The 19,614-nt window shown below is 42.1% G+C and overlaps 1 long non-coding RNA gene across 1 annotated transcript in view; it reads right to left on the bottom strand.

Moving 5' to 3' along the window:
- Positions 1 to 4,291: 4,291 nt before the first annotated feature.
- Positions 4,292 to 19,614, bottom strand: part of LOC147371417 (uncharacterized) — an 82,923-nt gene continuing 67,600 nt past the window's right edge. The window contains exon 2 of the long non-coding RNA XR_015163555.1: positions 4,292 to 5,550. This is a non-coding gene — a long non-coding RNA (uncharacterized LOC147371417). The remainder of the gene's footprint in view (positions 5,551 to 19,614) is intronic.

Below are 19,614 nucleotides of genomic sequence, written 5' to 3'. Positions count from 1 at the left end.
CAAAGACTTCCAACTTCCTGCCTGGGCCTGCATAGATTCTGCTCTTGATTTGGCCTCCTGAATCAAACTCTGTTAGTTTGTTTTTTAATTTAATTCAGAGATGGATATGGGATCGATGAGGGTTGAATTGTGCCTTCCCTAAACATGTTGAAGTTCTAAACCCCGGTATCTGTGAATGTAACCTTATTTGGAAATAGGGTGTTTGCAGCTATAATCCCATGACATGTCAAGTTAAAATGAGATCATTAGGGTCAGCCCTAATCCAATATAACTGATTTTCTTAGAAGAAGAGGGACATTTAGACACAGACACACATACAGAGGAGGATGCTGCATGAAGACACAGAGATGCAGGGCCAACCGCAGGGGATGACAGATGCAGAGTTTGGAGTGATGAAGCTGTGGACCAAGGACCGACAGTTATCACCAGAGGCTGGAAGTGTCAAGGAATGGTCTCCCCTAGAGCCTTCAGAGGTGCTGAAGTGCGTGGCCCTGCTGACACCTTAACTTTTGAGTTCCAGCCTCCAGAACTGGGAGACAATAAATGTCTGCTGTTTTGAAGCCCCCTGGTTGGGAATAAGTTTCTGTTGCTTTTAAGCCCCCTGGTACTGTAGATACTGGAAATGAAAGCAGCAATTTTGACTCCACAGAGAGCTTCTCTGAAAGGCAGAGCTGGCTGGCTGCAGAGCAGATACCCTTTAGGGAGAGGACAGGAGAGGAGGGAGGAAGGGTCGTATCATTTCCCAAAATGGGATGAAGACCACAGAGACTAGAAGTGAGTGAAAATGATGGTTGAGAGGCCCTTGGATTTGCCTTGAGGTGGAGGAGAAATGCAGGTTAAAAGCAGATGAGAAGGTTGGGGAGGGAGGGGAATCAGGTCCACGAATAGGAGGAAACAGAGACAGCAGCGGTCATCCTGTGCCGAGGCTGACGTCACTGGCAGGTTTCTTCAGTTAACAGGGGCGACACATACATGCATATGCCAATGATGGCACGCCGTCTCCACTGTTCGCTTTATGGCCCCAGGTTTAGAAACACACAAACATCTAAATGTGCACTAAGACCAAAGGACCAAGCATCAGATAGCTCCCTGAAGCTGTGCTTGTTGATTATATTGTACAGGATCAGTGATTCCATCATTCTCTCCCAAGGGAAGGTCACTGGATGGAGTGGTTAGCAGCATCAGGAACTGACTTCTAAGTGAATAATTATCTGGCTTGTTTTCTTCCTGTTTTCTAATAGCCCATAAGCCTCTCTGTCCCTGGCCTCTGAACATTTTATCACACTCAAATAGTGATGACACTACTCCCCAAGGGCTGTAATTCCAACTTCTTTTCAAATCCAGAAAATTCCACCCTGCCCTCCCCCCGCCTCCCCCAGGCCATTAGATTCTTACAAAAGTCCAGTGGGAGCTCAGGAGTTGGGGTTGCTTACAGGGAAAGGTCTTGCTTGCTAGTCATAGTTTGGGCAATAGAGAGTTTTGTGGTGAGGGATTAAAAAAAAAAAGAAGAACTAGAAGGAACCTGAGTATCCTCTTCCCTCCCTGCCCTGCACCAGACAGAAGAGACAACTGCAGTGTGGCCTGCAGTGGTTTCCACGCATGTGGTTCTTCCTGGGTCTCTGTGGATGGAGAGGAGTAGAATTCCTGGGCACAGACCTTGAGGACAAGTGAGGAGCAGACAGGGCAGGGATGTGGTGGAGACAACCCTGGGAAGGATGAAGCGGTCAGTGTCTGGGGCTGAGCCTTTGGGTAATTCTTTTTCTTGAGTCTTCTCACATTATCCCACAGTATTCAAGAATCACATTCCTACCCAAAGTACCAACCTTTTAGGATGACACCTGGTTTCCAAATGCTGTCTCTCCAAGTAGGGGGAGAAACAGAAAGCATTTTAGAAGAATCTTGGTGAGAGGGTGAAATCTGTTTCAAATCTCTTTCCTGCCCAGTTGTGGATGCTAAATCATAGTTGGGGAACTTCCCCCAATCCCCAGGTTGTGTTGAAGTTTGGGGACTACCAAAGTGCTAAAAAATGGATGGAGGTCAGGGAGAGGGAAAGTGACTGTCTTTCCTCTCCATCTGCCTATTCTGGTATCCACTAACATTCCCTCCTTCCCATCTGGCCTCCTATCGAGAGTCTACTCAGATGGCCACTTGTCTGTCTGTCTAGACAGCACACTCGGCTGTGACTCTAGTGTTCATAGGCAAGGCTTGGTGCCAGGGAACTCTGTCAGGCTTGCCCTCTATTTGCCTCCTCCTTCCAGCCCAGGAAGCCTGCTGCAGGTCTCTCTGGTCTCTGATTCCCCAAACTTGATGATTCCTCTCCCCAGGACTGGGATGGGGACAGTGAGTCAGGAAGCAACACAGACAACTTCTGTTTTCATGCTTTCCTGCATCCTTCCTTTGCCTCAGTTAAAAAGCCTCTTGATGAAAGTGAAAGTGGAGAGTGAAAAAGTTGGCTTAAAACTCAACATTCAGAAAATGAAGATCATGGCATCCGGTCCCATCACTTCATGGCAAATAGATGGGGAAACAGTAGAAACAGTGTCAGACTTTATTTTTTGGGGCTCCAAAATCACTGCAGATGGTGACTGCAGCCATGAAATTAAAAGACGCTTACTCCTTGGAAGGAAAGTTATGACCAACCTACATAGCATATTGAAAAGCAGAGATATTACTTGGCCAACAAAAGTCCATCTAGTCAAGGCTATGGTTTTTCCAGTGGTCATGTATAGATGTGAGAGTTGGACTGTGAAGAAGGCTGAGCGCCGAAGAATTGATGCTTTTGAACTGTGGTGTTGGAGAAGACTCTTGAGAGTCCCTTGGACTGCAAGGTGATCCAACCAGTCCATTCTGAAGGAGATCAGCCCTGGGATTTCTTTGGAAGGAATGATGCTAAAGCTGAAACTCCAGTACTTTGGCCACCTCATGCGAAGAGTTGACTCATTGGAAAAGACTCTGATGCTGGGAGGGATTGGGGGCAGGAGGAGAAGGGGACGACAGAGGATGAGATGGCTGGATGGCATCACTGACTAGATGGACGTGAGTCTGAGTGAACTCTGGGAGTTGGTGATGGACAGGGAGGCCTGGCGTGCTGAGATTCATGGGGTCGCAAAGAGTCAGACATGACTGAGCAACTGAACTGAACTGAACTGAACAGAACCATTATCTAGTCTAGGATGGGAAAAACGAATTAGGACTGATTACGTGTTCTTTAAAAACTACAAATTATAAGATACATGCCCCAAGTCCTTCAAGATTTGGGCCCAAATTCTCAAAGCCAGGATTTTGCTGAATTTGTTTCCCTGTTTCCATCTCACAATCCTTCCCTGAAACAGTATAGAGAACATTTTTTTCCTGGGACCTTGATGGGAGAAAGGTTCTGAAGGTAACATGAAGTCTGTAGTAAAGTATCATTGAATTACCATGTCATATTCAGTCAGTTCAGTCACTCAGTCATGTCTGACTCTTTGCGACCCCATGAATTGCAACACGCCAGGCCTCCCTGTCCATCACCAACTCCTGGAGTTCACTCAGACTCAGGTCCATCAAGTCAGTGATGCCATCCAGCCATCTCATCCTCTGTCATCCCCTTCTCCTCCTGCCCCCAATCCCTCTCAGCATCAGAGTCTTTTCCAATGAGTCAGCTCTTTGCATGAGGTGGCCAAAGTATTGGAGTTTCAGCTTTAGCATCATTCCTTCCAAAGAAATCCCAGGGCTGATCTCCTTCAGAATGGACTGGTTGGATCTCCTTGCAGTCCAAGGAACACCACAGTTCAAAAGCATCAATTCTTCAACTTTCTTCACAGTCCAACTCTCACATCCATACATGACCAATGGAAAAACCATAGCCTTGACATGTCATATTAGGATGCTGTAAACTGTAGACTTATTCTAGAAGAAATGTAGGAGATAGTGATAGGTTAGAGGATGAATTTGAGGGGATCAAGTCTGGTTGCAGGTGTCTCCATTATGGGAAAGTCTTGGTAAGAGGTGATTTTATACCCTGACTTGAACTGTGGAATCGAAAAGAAACCTATTTTTAGGTGCATAGAATCTAGTGTATACAAAACTTGCTGACTCTTTGTATGTGAAGAGGTGGGGAGTAGGTGGAATCTAGGGGGACTCTCAAGTTTATGACTTAGGAGACCAAATGGATAGAATGTTATCAACCCAAACCAAGACTGTAAGGAGGAGAACAAGCTTGGGTGGGATACTCTGCCAAAAAGAGGCTAATTCATGCAGTAGAAAGAGCATTGTCTCCTTATTGCTGTATGACAAATCACCACAAACTTAGTGGCTTAAAACAGCAGACGCTTATTATTTCAAAGTTTTTGTGGTTAGGAATTTGCACATGGCTTAGCTGGATTCTCTAATTTAGGGAATCTCATAAGGCTGCAGTCAAGGCATTGAACAGGACTGAGCTCTCACTTGAGGATTCCGCCAATCTCACATGGACGTTGTCAGGATTCAGTTCCTTCAGGGCTGTCAGTCAGAAGTTTTCCTCAGCTTTTGCCAAGTGGAATGACCCAATCCGGCCACTTGTTTCACCAAAGCTGGCAAGGGAAAGCTGAGAGAGTCTGCCAGTAAGGTGGAAGTGACTATTTCTTATAACCTAGACTGGAAGCAATGTTCTGTCGCCTTTGCCATACGCTATTCATTGCAAGCAAGTGCTAGGGTCAGCCCACATTTAAGGGGAGGCATTTACACAAGGACACGAATCTCAAGGTGTGAGGATTTCGAGGGCCATCTTAGAGCCTGCCTGCCACATTCACACAGACCTAGAATTGAATTTTCCTTTTGCCACACACTAGGTGGTAATTCTGAGTAAGTTCTTTGAGTGTTCTATACTTATTTCCTCATCTATAAAATAGAAATATTACTACCTATCTCATGGGATGGCAGGTAGGTTGAACAAGACAATAAAGGTAACAAGCCTAGCACTGTTTTTCCCTCTGCCATGCCAATGAACAACTTTCCAGGTAATTCCTTCTTTGTCAGCCTGAGGCTCAGAGCAATGACCTGTCAGTAACTTGGATTCACCCCACCCTGACCGATAGCATCCGGGAGAAACAAACCCTTATAATCATCTCACTGGGATTTGGGGATGGATGTTACTACAGCAAAATCTAGCCTATCTGGCTGATACATCCTTTCAAATGGGTCTACATATTACTGATTTTTGTCAATTTCTTTACCTTGAATGGTGCTGCATTTCAAGCTGGTGTTTTCATTGTTCTTCACACTGCCTTCATTTCTTAATACTGTCATTTGGTGCCACAGAAACAAAACAGATCTCTTTCCGTGTGATTGCTTGCCTAAAGGCCCAATTTTAGTTGTGGTAAGAGGGGCTGTCTCAGACAAGGGATACCATTTCCCAGCCTTTGAGGGATCCTGCTCCAGCAGGCTGAGTAATTTGTCAGAGACTAAAGGGATGCGGAGGAGATGCAGTGTCACCAGCAACAGGCAGACGTGCTCACATGGCTTCTTCCCGTGTCTAACAAGATTGTTAATTGTTTCTGAAGAAATCAGCCGACTGATGATAACCATATGGAACTGTTAAAACACAGGGAAACAGAATAATACAGTTGGATCATGTTTCTTCAGTTGTTTGTAAAACGGCATGTAATTTGTAAACCAAAAACGGTACCTAAGGCAACAATCATAGCAAGGTTCTTCATTAGAAATTCCTCCCAACTTTTCCCCCACACAATTCCAAATGCATGGCACTCTTTAAAACAGTTTATTTTAACAACTTTCCTTAAAGGACCATTGCACTCACAATTATTATTTTTTTTTTTTAAATAAACCTAATCACCTGCCGAATCCTATTGATTTTGGGTCCCTCTTCTCCTCCCACACTTCATATAATCTGCAGTATTTTCTTTCCTAGCAGTGCTCCAGGACTCCCTATTTGGTCACCATTTCAGTAGATGGTAGCAGGACAGGGATTCTGGGTGTTGCTATATAAATTTTCCAGAGATATTCTTTTAGTTTATGTTTTATAAAGACCTAACTTAGGGATAAGGATTAAAATCACATGATGGGAGGAAATATATATATATATATATATATATATAGTTAAGGAGTGGTTAAAGAAAATATGCTGTATGAAATAGACAGTAAATGACATATGCGTTAGGTACTGTGTGGTTTCGGCACTAATGACCAATCCCTTCCTCAATTACAGTGGGGACAGATCCTCTCCAGGAGGGCCTGGAGTGAAGATTCAGTCTAGTTCTTACTCCAGCCGCTCTTCTTTTATGGTTGTGGGTGTATTTCTCTGGACTCTTGTTAAGCATTTTTCATTCTACTGTGGACCAGGTCTGACGTCATGAGAATTCAGATGGGCACATGTTTGGATCAAGGTTGCTGAACTAACCACAGAGGGGCTTCTGTCTGTCCATTTGCCTCCGTGTCTGTTTTTCTCTGTAGCGGCACGAAGTTTAGATTTTAACACAGCGCAGACTTGGAGACTTTCAATCTCAAGGACGCAAACAGATTTTCTACTGTTTGGCTCTTTCTGTTCCTACTGTATGAATCAGCATCAGCAGGGCTCCTGAAATGATGGCAACCTACTCTTTCAAATGCAAACACAGTCGGCACTACAGCTTCTCCCACTTCACCGCACTTAGTTACCAGAGGTGCTTGCTAAAAATACAGGTTTCCAGGTTCTGCTTCTGTCTACTGAATCAGAAGAGGTGACAGTGGACTTCTCAACTCTACTTGTAAAAACAAGCTTTTGAGATGATTCTGACATCCATTGGTCAGACAACTCCTTCCATGAAAAACACTGCTTATATGATGCCCTCCCCCTGGGATTCTACTGGATTTCTCAACTTTGATTGGGGAATGAATATATCCTGGTCTGAGTGATAAATGAACATCTTTCCTTCGTTATTCAAAAGGCTTTTTATCTTAGATGGTTTTCTTGCTCTAACTTTCAAATGTATTTCACTAAGTTCTTGCTGCTCACTTGGATGATAAATCTACTTAACCCAAGCAACAGTGACGAAGCTCCCGCTTGCAATGCTGGGATATGGTGGAAGAGCCATGAACTCAGCATGTTTATTACAACTGACACATGTCTGGGAGAGTCTACCGTTAAAAGATATTTCTTTATTTCTTTCTATGCTAATGCTAATGCTAAGTCGCTTCAGTCGTGTCCGACTCTGTGTGACCCCATAGACGGCAGCCCACCAGGCTCCCCCATCCCTGGGATTCTCCAGGGAAGAATACTGGAGTGGGTTGCCATTTCCTTCTCCAATGCATGAAAGAGAAAAGTGAAAGTGAAGTTGCTCAGTCGTGTCCGACTCTTAGTGACCCCATGGACTGCAGCCTACCAGGCTCCTCTGTTCATGGGTTTTCCAGGCAAGAGTACTGGAGTGGGATTTCTTTCTAAGATATCACCAAATAAATGCCCCAAAAGATGGTAATCTCATTAAAGGCAGCAATAAAAAAAAACAAACACTCCTGTACTTCCCTGATAGAATTATCAATATTAACCTCCATTATCTATAATATGGTGGTAATTTGAAATTCCTTCCACTACAGCATGCTTGGGAAAGATGGGTAAAATATAATCAATATATTCTCAAATGCAAAGATGAGAATGGAAAAAAGTAAGAGAAATCCTTGGGGGCCCAAAACAAAGAAGTTGAAAGCCCAAGCTCAGACGGTATTTGCCAATTTCAGAACTAAGAAATGTAGTTTCAGCGGCTCTGTGGGAAGAAAAACAAGATCCTGGCCTCACTAAAGTCAGGGGTGGCGATGAGATGACGATATAAATCTGGGACCCTGAAAGAATGGGCTGGAAACCAGTTGCTCCCTAAGAGAGATGAAAAATAAATGTGTCTGTCTTGACCAAGGTTCTGAGCGAGTAAAAACATCTCCTCAAAAGTAGTAACAATAGACTTGCTAGCATGTGGGTTTGGATTCACATCTAAACTGCAATTAGTTAGAGTCAGCCGCAGTGGCCTTTACCACACAGAAGACGTTTTATCAACAGCTTAGTTGACACTTAGAATCGAGTACATGGATTTCTTGGAGGATGCTATGTGACCTTGTGAGAAGAGGCTTTTGCAACAAATTTTAAAATTCTTGAGAGAAAGTAAATGATAGGAATTAACATCTGGTACTTAGCTTAAAAGGTTTTGTCAGGGAAAACCCATAGTGTTCAGCAAATCTGATAACCTTGCAAATCATAAAGAGATGGACACGGCAACGTGACCTGGATAGAAGAGAAAAGTCAAGAACTACAGAAGAGGTCCATGGTGATGGGTGATACAGCAACATGGTCAAATTTTAGGACACTCAGGGACTTCCTTGGCGATCCAGTGGTTAAGATTCCGTGATTCCACTGCAGGGGCTGAGGGTTTGAGGCCTGGTAAAGGAACTAAGATCCCATGCAGCCAAAATTTTTTGAAAAATGTATACAGTGTAAGACAAGATATACGAGCCTAGAAAAGAAATTTGGGATGCATGTCAAGCAGGAGAACTGCCAACACCTTTAAATTAGAAGTCAAGTGGGCTTGAATTCAAGTGTTTCCTTCTTTTGGCCCTGTTCCAAGAAGATGGGTGTTGCTGCCCTGGTGCTCAGTATAGCTTCACAATTCACCACGTTGACCATCCTCAAAGAGGATGATGTCACCTGTCACTTAAGGGCAACCATCTAGTTTTGGAGCTTAGGTGATGGTGACAAAATATATTTCTTTCTTAATAAATATGCTTGCTGCAATAGCTACACTCTTTGGCTGCAAAAGAAATATAGCTGAAATTGAACAAAGTTGCAAAACCATTAATCTATGTGGAATGAATAAATAATCATACCCCTGAACACCCCTGATTTCTCTTTCAACATCACTTTTGTTCAGATGAACTCACTCTACCAAAGCTCTAGGAACAAGAGGGCCAGCTGTCACCGACATATTGCAAAGGCAGTTGGCATGGTCTCGAGAGCTTTTAGCTTGGGAGTGGCAGATTATCTATCTCTGTATTATAGACATGGTGGCTGTGTAAGTTATCATTCAGACGTGAACGTTTTGAAAACTAAAGAGGGCATTGTTAATAATTATCTGGAAATAACAGTCATAAGATGGATTGTGCTGGGGAAACCATGATGCCCAGGCATACAGGAAAAGCATTTGGTCATGTGTTCAATTACAGCTCACATCTATTTAATGACCTGTGCTTTGGTGCTGTGCATGTGTGCTAAGTCACTTCAGTCTTGTCAGCCTCTTTTCGACCCTGTGGACCGTGGCTCACCAGGCTCCTCTGTTCATGGGATTCTCCAGGCATGAATACTGGAGTGGGTTGTCACGCCCTCCTCCAGGGGATCTTCCTGACACAGGGATCAAACCTGTGTCCCTTATGTCTCCTGCACTGGCAGGCAGGTTCTTTACCACTAGCACCACCTGGGAAGCAGTGGTGCTGTGAGAACTGTCGATTAGGCAGCAAGATAAGAAATCCATGAACACATTTGTCATTAGTATCACTTCTGAGCCTATGCACCGAGGAGGAAGCCTCCATCAGTATGCAGAATTGCTGAATGCTGGAGCCAAAGAGGCTGCATCTGAGAATCCAGGTCCACAAGCATTAGATCTGAGAGTGCCCCATATAAGTGACTGCTAAACAGAATGCCACCATCTAGCTTCACAGCAGAGCGATTCTGGCCCATGCCTCAGTGATATCATAAATGGCTATATGTCACAGATCTTAGTGACCTGTCTTCATAGTCAAACCCCAGGACTACAAATCTGATGCTGAGGATCAACTGGGTCTGCCAAACACAGTTTGAGAATTTTAGTGCTCAAAACCAGAGATTCATACCTGAAATGTAACATGGACAACAGAAAATCATTTCATACTATCTGCATTATTGAGCATCTGCCGGTGGTAGTACACAGTATGGGGCTCTGAAGTCAAACTGCCCGAGTTCAAATCCTGGCTCTGCCATTTACTAGCTCTGTGTCCTTGGGTAAGCGACTCACTTTCCCTCCCATGAACACCTGTGTGAGACAAGGTACCTAAAGTGCTTAGCGCAGTGTCAGGTCCCCAGCGGATGCTTACTGAACGTCAGTGCTTATGCTGAAGGTCTTGTGCTGGACCGGAGGCACAGAGATGGGGAGCACGTGGTTCTCATTCTCACCGGCGTCCGGTCCATCTCAGCCAGACCAAGTCCTCGGGGGGACTGATGCCTCACATCCTCCTAGAGACCCACTTTGATCCCAAAGTCAATGACGGCAAACACTGAGCTTGCTAGCCCTCATAAGCTACCCATGCTCCCCAGTCTTTCCTCTCTCTCCATTATTTTCATTAATAGAGTTTATTTACAGAACAGTTTTAGACTGACAGAAAATTGAGCAGAGAGTACCCTAAGTCGCCCGCTGGCAGCAAGTTCCCCTATTATTAACATCTTATATTAGTGTGCTACATTTGTTACAAAGGATGAATGAACATCAATAAATTATTATTGACTAAAGTCCATGGTTCCCTTCAGTTCAGTTCAGTTCAGTTCAGTCCCTTAGTCGTGTCCGACTCTTTGCCACCCCATGAATCGCAGCACGCCAGGCCTCCCTGTCCATCACCAACTCCCAGAGTTCACCCAGACTCACGTCCATCTAGTCAGTGATGCCATCCAACCATCTCATCCTCTGTCGTCCCCTTCTCTTCCTGCCTCCAATCCCTCCCAGCATCAGAGTCTTTTCCAATGAGTCAACTCTTCACATGAGGTGGCCAAAGTACTGGAGTTTCAGCTCTAGCATCATTCCTTCCAAAGAAATCCCAGGGCTGATCTCCTTCAGAATGAACTGGTTGGATCTCCTTGCAGTCCAAGGGACTCTCAAGAGTCTTCTCCAAAACCACAGTTCAAAAGCATCAATTCTTCGGCGCTCAGCTTTCTTCACAGTCCAACTCTCACATCCATACATGACCACTGGAAAAACCATAGCCTTGACTAGACGGACCTTTGTTGGCAAAGTAATGTCTCTGCTTTTGAATATGCTATGTAGGTTGGTCATAACTTTCCTTCCAAGGAGTAAGCGTCTTTTAATTTCATGGCTGCAGTCACCATCTGCAGTGATTTTGGAGCCCAAAAAACTAAAGTCTGACACTGTTTCCACTGTTTCCCCATCTATTTCCCATGAAGTGATGGGACCAGATGCCATGATCTTCATTTTCTGAATGTTGAGTTTTAAGCCAACTTTTTCACTCTCCTCTTTCACCTTCATCAAGAGGCTTTTTAGTTCCTCTTCACTTTCTGCCATAAGGGTGCTGTCATCTGCATATCTGAGGTTATTGATATGGTTCCCTCAGATTTCCTTAATTACCACCAAGCGTACGTTCTCTGTCCCGGGACGCCACACTACTATTTAGGCATCGTGTCCTCTTAGGCTCCTCTTGGCTGTGACAGGTTTCATAGTTTTCCTGTTTTTGATGACCTTGATGGTTCTGAAGAATCCCAGTTAGTCATATCACAGCATACCCCACTACTGGGGTTTGTCTGAAGTTTTCCTCATGATTAGCTTAGCGTTAGAAGTTTTAGGGGAGGAGGATCACAGAGATAAGAGCCATTTTCATCATATCATATCAATGGTGCATACAGTTAATGTGATTTACGACTATCGATGTTGACTTTGATAACCTGCCTTGAAGTAGATTCCATACTGTTTCTCCACTATAAGATCACTCTTTTGCGCCCCCCACCCTTTTCTATACTGTCCTTTTTGGAAGGAAATCACTATTTACAACCCACACTTCAGGAATGGGGCTTCCCCCCCCATATGTTTTAAGGGCACAAGAGATAATACTTTCTACTCTATGTATATACAGTTATTAAAATTTGGATATTCTGTGATTGTGAGCAAGAGGTGACAAGGAAAGAAGTTATTATCTCAGTGGAAGGCTGAGCTCCCAGCCTGAGGACAAATGTTCAAATGGAAATGAGCTGGTTTTCTTCAGCCGCGGTCAAAGGAGTCAGATGAAGTAAAACGATAGGATGAGAAGAAGCGAGAGAAGTGGGTGGTGTCTGCCACAGGAAACATCTGGCAAAGCAAATTTACATGAACAGGGTACTCCTCTTCTTTAGGCTCTATAATTCCTTCTTAAACTAAGGCCAGTGGTAATTCTTTGAGTTCCAACCTGATTGTTATGCATTCACTATTTAAGGGGGTTTTTAAAAAGCTGTCAGTTTGATTGAAGAGGATAAGAAAAGAAACAGGAATATCTTTAGACATGTTAAAAGAACTCATTTAGCTGCTTCCTAATTAATCAGTCTGTTTTCTGAGATCAAACTGCTGTATAATTACTAGAGGAAAATTACTCTTAAAGAGAGACCCAAACTATCTATAGGAAAACTTGGTTTTCTCACTAGTAGTGAGAACGACTTAACCTGCTTAATGGGGATGAACAATTGCATTAACAGTGATTTCTCATCACCTGGTTAGGAAGTGATTTCTCATCACCTGGTTAAGTGAAGTCGCTTAGTCGTGTCCAACTCTTTGTGACCCCCATGGACTCTAGCCTACCATGCTCCTCCGTCTATGGGATTTTCCAGGCAAGAGTACTGGAGTGGGTTGCCATTTCCTTCTCCAGGGGATCTTCCCAACCCAGAGATCAAACTGGGATCTCCCGCATTGTAGGCAGATGCTTTACCATCTACGCCACCAGGGAAGTCTGGTTAGGAAGGGTTAATCCTATTTTAGAGCTACTTCTTTATAGAGAGTCTTGATGAGGCAAGAAGAGGAAACCATCAGGCTGACAGGCACTGAATCCAAAATCCTGAGATGTCTACCAGACTAGACGTTTTCACCGTATTAATATTTTTCTCCCCATTGTGAGCACTGCACTGAAGTACCAGCTAGTTTTCATAGTATGTTTTGAGATAAAATTTCCCATACAATAAATGCCAAGTTTTACTTAACAAGCCAGCCAGTCAGCATCTGGAAGCAAGTCTGCAGGCAGATTTTTAACTTCCAGGAATTCTGTTGAGGATTTAATGTTTCTATAGCAACATTTTGTTGTGGCATAAACCAAGTTTGAAGAAGGCTGCAGGGTTTGCTTGTAATGTGTTTCTTTTATCTCTGTACCATCTATTAGAGTCTCAAGATTTTATATATGATATATATGCCTGCTTTAATAGTATTTTCTAACATTATTCCCACGTGAAAACTCACATAATAGAAACTCAAATCTGTCAAAGGGTTTTGCCAGAAAGAACTGTGTGAAGAAATGACTATTCCTCATTCAAAGCTGTAAATTTCTCTGCGAGGTATTTTATTTCTCCAATAGTAATATGCTTTCATTATAGGAAAGTCGACTGTCTAAATGTGAAAGAAAAAATGAAGACATCATTAAAACCATTAGGCTGGCAACAATGCAGTAGTTTTTAACCCAGTGGTGCTCAGAGAGTGGCATGAAGGTTCTTGATTATCCAGGATTTGATGATGGATGCAGGACTCTTTAGTTCAATTTAATGGCTGAGATTGGTGTGCTTCAGAAGAAAAAGATTTGAGATGTGAAAAAAAAAAAAAAATTCCCATCTACATGTTCCTGAGAACTTTTTTGTAACCCTAAAGGTTAAGTTGTAATTTCATTTTTATAGAAAATCGGTTTTCAGCAGATAGAACGTGAAAATTACTGTCAGAGAGATGAGTGATTTCCAGGGGAGTCAGAATTTATACACATTTTATGTTTTTTTGTATATATTCACTTCTTCCCCTTATGACCTGAAGTCATAATCTTCCCATTGTGATGTCACAATCATTGCACAATAACTAAAAACTAAAAGGCTTAAATTCTTGTTATTCAGTAGCCAAAAACTAGATTACTGCCCTGTAGATTCCCATTTTATGAAAGCAAGGATGAAAGAAACTTAAAACATCTCATTTCATTTGAGATGTTCTCTCCTTAGAAATTCTATGTTGAAATGAACCTGCTTCTAAGGAGAATATTTAAAATTTTTTCTTTGAGGTTTAACTATCTTTGTTAAATAAGTTACAGGGTATTCATTAGGCTAAGTGAAATGTCCAAAGGTCAGGATGACTATGTCTCAAGTCTTATTCACAACTAAATGATGAATTTTGACAAGGATTCTCAATTGGGGATCAGGAAGATTAGAGAATGCATACTGTAGGGGTTGAAATACTTTGAATGCAATTTCTTTTTAAGATTATAATTCAAAGTCCATCTAATTCAGGCTTAATATAGTCCCTAAATTTTCTGTTTATAAAAGGAACACAATTTATATGTGCCTTCATCAAAGAGGCAAGAGGGTGGCTTCATCTTTGGAACATTCTAAGTGATTCCATCCGATGCCTGAGAATATGGTATGATGTGACTTTGGGGGAAATGGTGCCAAGAAATGTCCCTTCAAATCAGATCAGATCAGTCGCTCAGTCGTGTCCGACTCTTTGCGACCCCATGAATCACAACATGCCAGGCCTCCCTGTCCATCACAAACTCCCAGAGTTCACTCAGACTCACGTCCATTGAGTCAGTGATGCCATCCAGCCATCTCATCCTCTGTCGTCCCCTTCTCCTCCTGCCCCCAATCCCTCCCAGCATCAGAGTCTTTTCCAATGAGTCAACTCTTCAAATGAGGTGGCCAAAGGACTGGAGTTTCAGCTTTAGCATCATTCCTTCCAAAGAAATCCCAGGGCTGATCTCCTTCAGAATGAACTGGTTGGATCTCCTTGCAGTCCAAGGGACTCTCAAGAGTCTTCTCCAACACCACAGTTCAAAAGCATCAATTCTTCGGCACTCAGCCTTCTTCACAGTCCAACTCTCACATCCATACATGACCACAGGAAAAACCATAGCCTTGACTAGATGGACCTTTGTTGGCAAAGTAATGTCTCTGCTGAAATTCTACTCTTAAGAGTATGTGGAGAGATTTCAGTAGTATAAAGAAGACAGTACAGAGTTTGGGGAAAAAACTCAATCCATAATCTAGGACTTATCACTTACCAGCAGTAGAACTTTGGGCAACCTTGATCTTATCTATAAATTGGAGATAATGAGATCAGTGAAGTCATTCTCCTGGGTCCACTTTCTAGTCACTCCTAGTCTCCTTATCTCTTGTTGCAATTCACCATAGAGGCTGGAAGACCCAAAGTTCTTGCTCTTTCATCTTCTTTGCGGATAGGGGTAGTCACTGACCCAGTTCTGGCCAATGAGAGGTACATGCAAACCTGTTGGGGGCTTCTGAGAGAACTTCTGCTTCCTTCTAAAGCCCCAAAAGAGATCTCATTGATATTACCTCTTTTCTTTCTTCTCTCTGAAATCTGGGACTTCATTAGCCATCTTGCATTATCAAAAAACATGAATAAGAATGAAAAGGCAATTTGCTAGGTATAGCAGAATGGAAAAGTAGAAAGACTCTAGGAGTCTTTGATGGCATCATCAAACTGATGAAATGCCAAGTTCTACATTTATTGTAATATGAGAGAATTGACTGTCTTTGAGGTTTAAACTATCATCAGTGAGATATTCTGATTCTTAGAGCTAAAAGCGTTTCCTACATGCCTATCTCACAACCATGTTATAATGATTAAATGAAATGATAAAACCCTAGCACAGGACTTGGTTCACAGTAGACAGAGAATACATGTTAGTCCCTTTCTCTACCAATGCTTTCCGTCTATCTGTAAGTACAAAGACATAGTAACAGAATAACTCATTAAATGTTTCACACTCATTTATTAATGCTGTTAGCTGCTTTCCTTTTCAGGAGGGGATATAAAAGGCCTATTAGACTATGTCAAGGTTGTGTTTAAAATAGGGGCACTGAAGGATTTTTAAGTGAGGACACCATATGGTGAGATTTTCTTTTTAGATAAATCAGCCTAGAGGTTTTGAGGGATGTATTTTGGGTGGAATGGGGCTTGAAGCAGGGAAAAGAAATGAAAGTCTTGCATATAAAGTCCTTGTAACAATCTGCTATAGATGATGAAAGTAAAACTGGGGCAGCAACAGCAGCTATGGAGAAGATGAAGGAAGGTAAGCCTACTTTAGAAGGTATAATCATCAGGATTTGGTGTTTGATTGGATATGTGTGTGAGGAGCAGGCTGGGGTCAAGAATTAATCCTATGTTTCTAGCTTGAGCATCTACATGGGGTAGGGGAGTTGTACAAATAATTGAGAAAAACACAGTTATTATTGATTCAGAGAAATGTTAACATATTCAAGCATACCGAGCTAGTTGTATCCATGAGATATATTGAATATTGGAACCTGGAGAGAAATGCAGACGCCTTCAGTTTAAAAGTAGAGGCTAAATCATAAGAGCACATGAGGAAAAAAAGAAAATATTTAATTTTAGTATGCTTGCAGATAAAAATGAGACAATAGTAAATGGATATTAATAAACTACCAGGAAAGTAGTGAAAAATGGAAGTGTGGCCAAGATAGTGGAGTAGGAGGACCCCGAGCTCACCTCGTCTCGTGGGCACTCCAAAATTACAACCATTTACAGAGAAACTGTCTATGAGGATGACCTGAAAACCAGCACAAAAGATTTCCCACAACTGAAAATATAAAGAAAGAACAACAATGAGATGGGCAGGAGAGGTGGAAATGTAGTACAGGCAAGACCCAAATCCCGAGGAGGCAAGCCACAAATGGAAGGATTATCACAATTACCCGAGTTCTCCCGAGAACTTGCTCTCCAAGAACAAGGGGGCCCACATCCATCTCTCCAGCTTGGGGGTCCTACATGAAGAAGATGAGCCCCCTGACATCTGGCTTTGAAAACCAGCAGGGCTTATGTATGGGAGAGCTGGAGGGCTGTAGGCAACAGACTCTCCTCTTCAAGGCTGTGTGCAAAAACCCACATGCTCTGAGTACAGAGTAGAGGCAGGAATTTGAAAGAAGTCTGAATGAGAATCACCGGTTTAACTTGGATAATCTCCCAGAGAGGCGGGAGGCAACTGGGACTCTCCCTGGGGATACAGACACAGGTGGTAGCTACTTGGGGGAGCTCGGTCTACTACAAGGACAGTGACAATGGCAAGTGCTATTCTAATCCTCCCTCTAGCCTGTCAGCACTGGGGCGTACCTGCCCACCAGCAGGTTGGCACTAGGCCTGCCCCCAGGACCTGGCCCAGTTTGCCAGCAGAACAGCAGCCACCATATAAGATTCAGCCTGGTGGCCAATCTGGATGGAGCCAGCCCTACGTAGTGTGCCCACAGCAGTCAGCTCCACTGCAGCAGAAGGGCCCATGAAGCCAGCATAAGCAGCACACCTGGAGCATATAACTCGGTGGCCTCAACATAACAAAGACCACATATGACAGGCCTCCAGTCAACGTTATGCTCACATTGAAAAGATGAAAGCATTCCTCTAAGATAAGGAACAAGATGAGGATGCCCACCTTCACAGCTTTTATTCAGCATATTCAACATTAAAAATCCTAGCCACAGAAATCAGAAACAAAAAATAAATAAAAGGAATATAAATAGGAAGAAGTAAAACTTACTGTTTGCAGATATCATGACATTATATAGAGAGAATTCTAAATACTCCACCAATAAAATTTAAAAATGAATAAATTCAATAAAGTGGTAGGATATAGTTAAAGAAATCTGTTGGATTTCTGTACATTAACAGCAAAGTATTTCATAGAAGGAAAAAAATAAGAAAAGATACTACTTATGATTGTGTCAAAAAAAATATCTAGGAATAAATCCAATCAAGAAGATAAAGACCTAAAGTTGGAAAACTATAAAACATTGATAAAAGAAATTGAAGACGATGCAAGTAAATGACAAGACGTCTCATCCACATAGATAGGAAGAATACTTTTAAAATTACCTTACTACCTAAGGCAGTCTACAGAATCAATGCAATTCCTATCAAAATACCAATGGCATTTTTCACAGAATTAGAACAAATAATTATACATTTTTCATGAAACAACAAAAGACCCTAAATAGCCAAAACAATTTTGAGGAAGAAGAACAAAGCTAAAGGTAACATGTTTCCTGATCTCAAACTAAAGTAGAAAGCTAGAAAAATCAAAACAGTATAGTACTAGCATACAAATGGAAACGTAGATCAATGGAACAGCATAGGAGACCCCAAATGAACACATACATATATGGTCAATTAATCTATGATACAGGAGGCAAGAATCAACAAAATAAAAAGGCAGACTTCTAAATGGGAGGAAAACATTAGCAAACAACATATTCAAAAAGAGATTAATATCCAAATATACAAAGAACTTGTATAGCTCAACATTAAAAACAACAACAAAAAAACCAAACTACTTGATTAGAAAATGAGCAGAGTACCTGAATGGATATTTTTCCAAAGAAGTCATAGACATGGCCAACAGACTCATGCAAAGATGCTCAACATCACTTATCAGGGAAATGCAAATCAAAACTATAATGAGATGTTACCCACACCTCTCAGAATGGCTATTGTAAAAAAGACAATATAACAAGTGTTGGCAAGGATGAGGAGAAAAGCTGGTGGAAATATAAATTGGGGAGAAAGTGAAACTCTGTTGTTCAATCATCTCCAACTCTTGTGACTCTATAGACTGCAGCCTGGAAGGTTCATGGAATTTCCCAGGCATGAATACTGGAGTGGGTTGCCATTTCCTTCTCCAAAATTAATGTAACCATTATGGAAAATATTATGAACTTTTTATACAGAGCTACCATATGATTCAGTAATTCTACTTCTGGGTAATTTTCTGATGGAAACACTAATTTGAAGAATTAAAGAATCTTCCATTCAATAAAAAAATACTTTTTTAAAAAAAGAATTTTTCCTTTACCCAGGATTTGAGGTCCTGACAGCATTTCCTGGGTGAGATTTCAGAAGTGCTATGATCAGTGACTGATGTATCTTCCCACCTTTCAACGGGAGTGTAAACAGAAGGTGTACCATGTCTGTTGCTATTGTTGTATTTTGGAGGCATTGAGGGTATACATATTTATATGGAGACAGAGGGTAGTTGTTTTTTTAATAGTTTCTAGGCTTCAAGATCAAGAGGAATCACATCCGAATATGACAGAGAGACTACTATAAAATCATGAATAGACTTATCACTCATAATTAGATAGGACTTTGGGGGAAGAATGGACATGTTTATTTTGTGAACGAAAGGAAGGAAAGATAATATTTTGGACCTGGGGTAGATATGGTAGATTGTATTACTGTTTCCAATTATTTGCTGCTGTCTCTGCTTGGATTATTCTTTTTCATGACATTGACATTAAACTCGATCTTGTGACTTTCTGTGGCCTGTGAAGGTGAGTAGAAATTATACATGTCATTTCTGAGCAGAAACATTAAGAATGTTCTCATTAAATATGAGTCATTTGAACTGAGGTGGATGAACCTAGAGCCTATTACGTGGAATGAAATAAGATAGAGGAAAACAAATATTGTATATTAATGCATATGGTGGGCTTCCCTGATAGCTCAGTTGGTAAAGAATCAGCTCAGTTGGTAAAGAACCCGGTTTGATTCCTGGGTCAGGAAGATCCACTGGAGAAGGGATAGGCTACCCACTCCAGTATTCTTGGGCTTCTCTTGTGGCTCAGCTGGTAAAGAATCCTCCTGCAATGTGGGAGACCTGGGTTCAATCCCAGGGTTGGGAAGATAC

This window comes from Bos grunniens, chromosome 5 (genome assembly GCF_055505025.1).
Source record: "Bos grunniens cultivar Pamir isolate PY7600 chromosome 5, Bosgru_T2T1.0, whole genome shotgun sequence".
NCBI lineage: Eukaryota > Metazoa > Chordata > Mammalia > Artiodactyla > Bovidae > Bos > Bos grunniens.
This window is presented reverse-complemented; position numbering and strand designations above follow the sequence as displayed.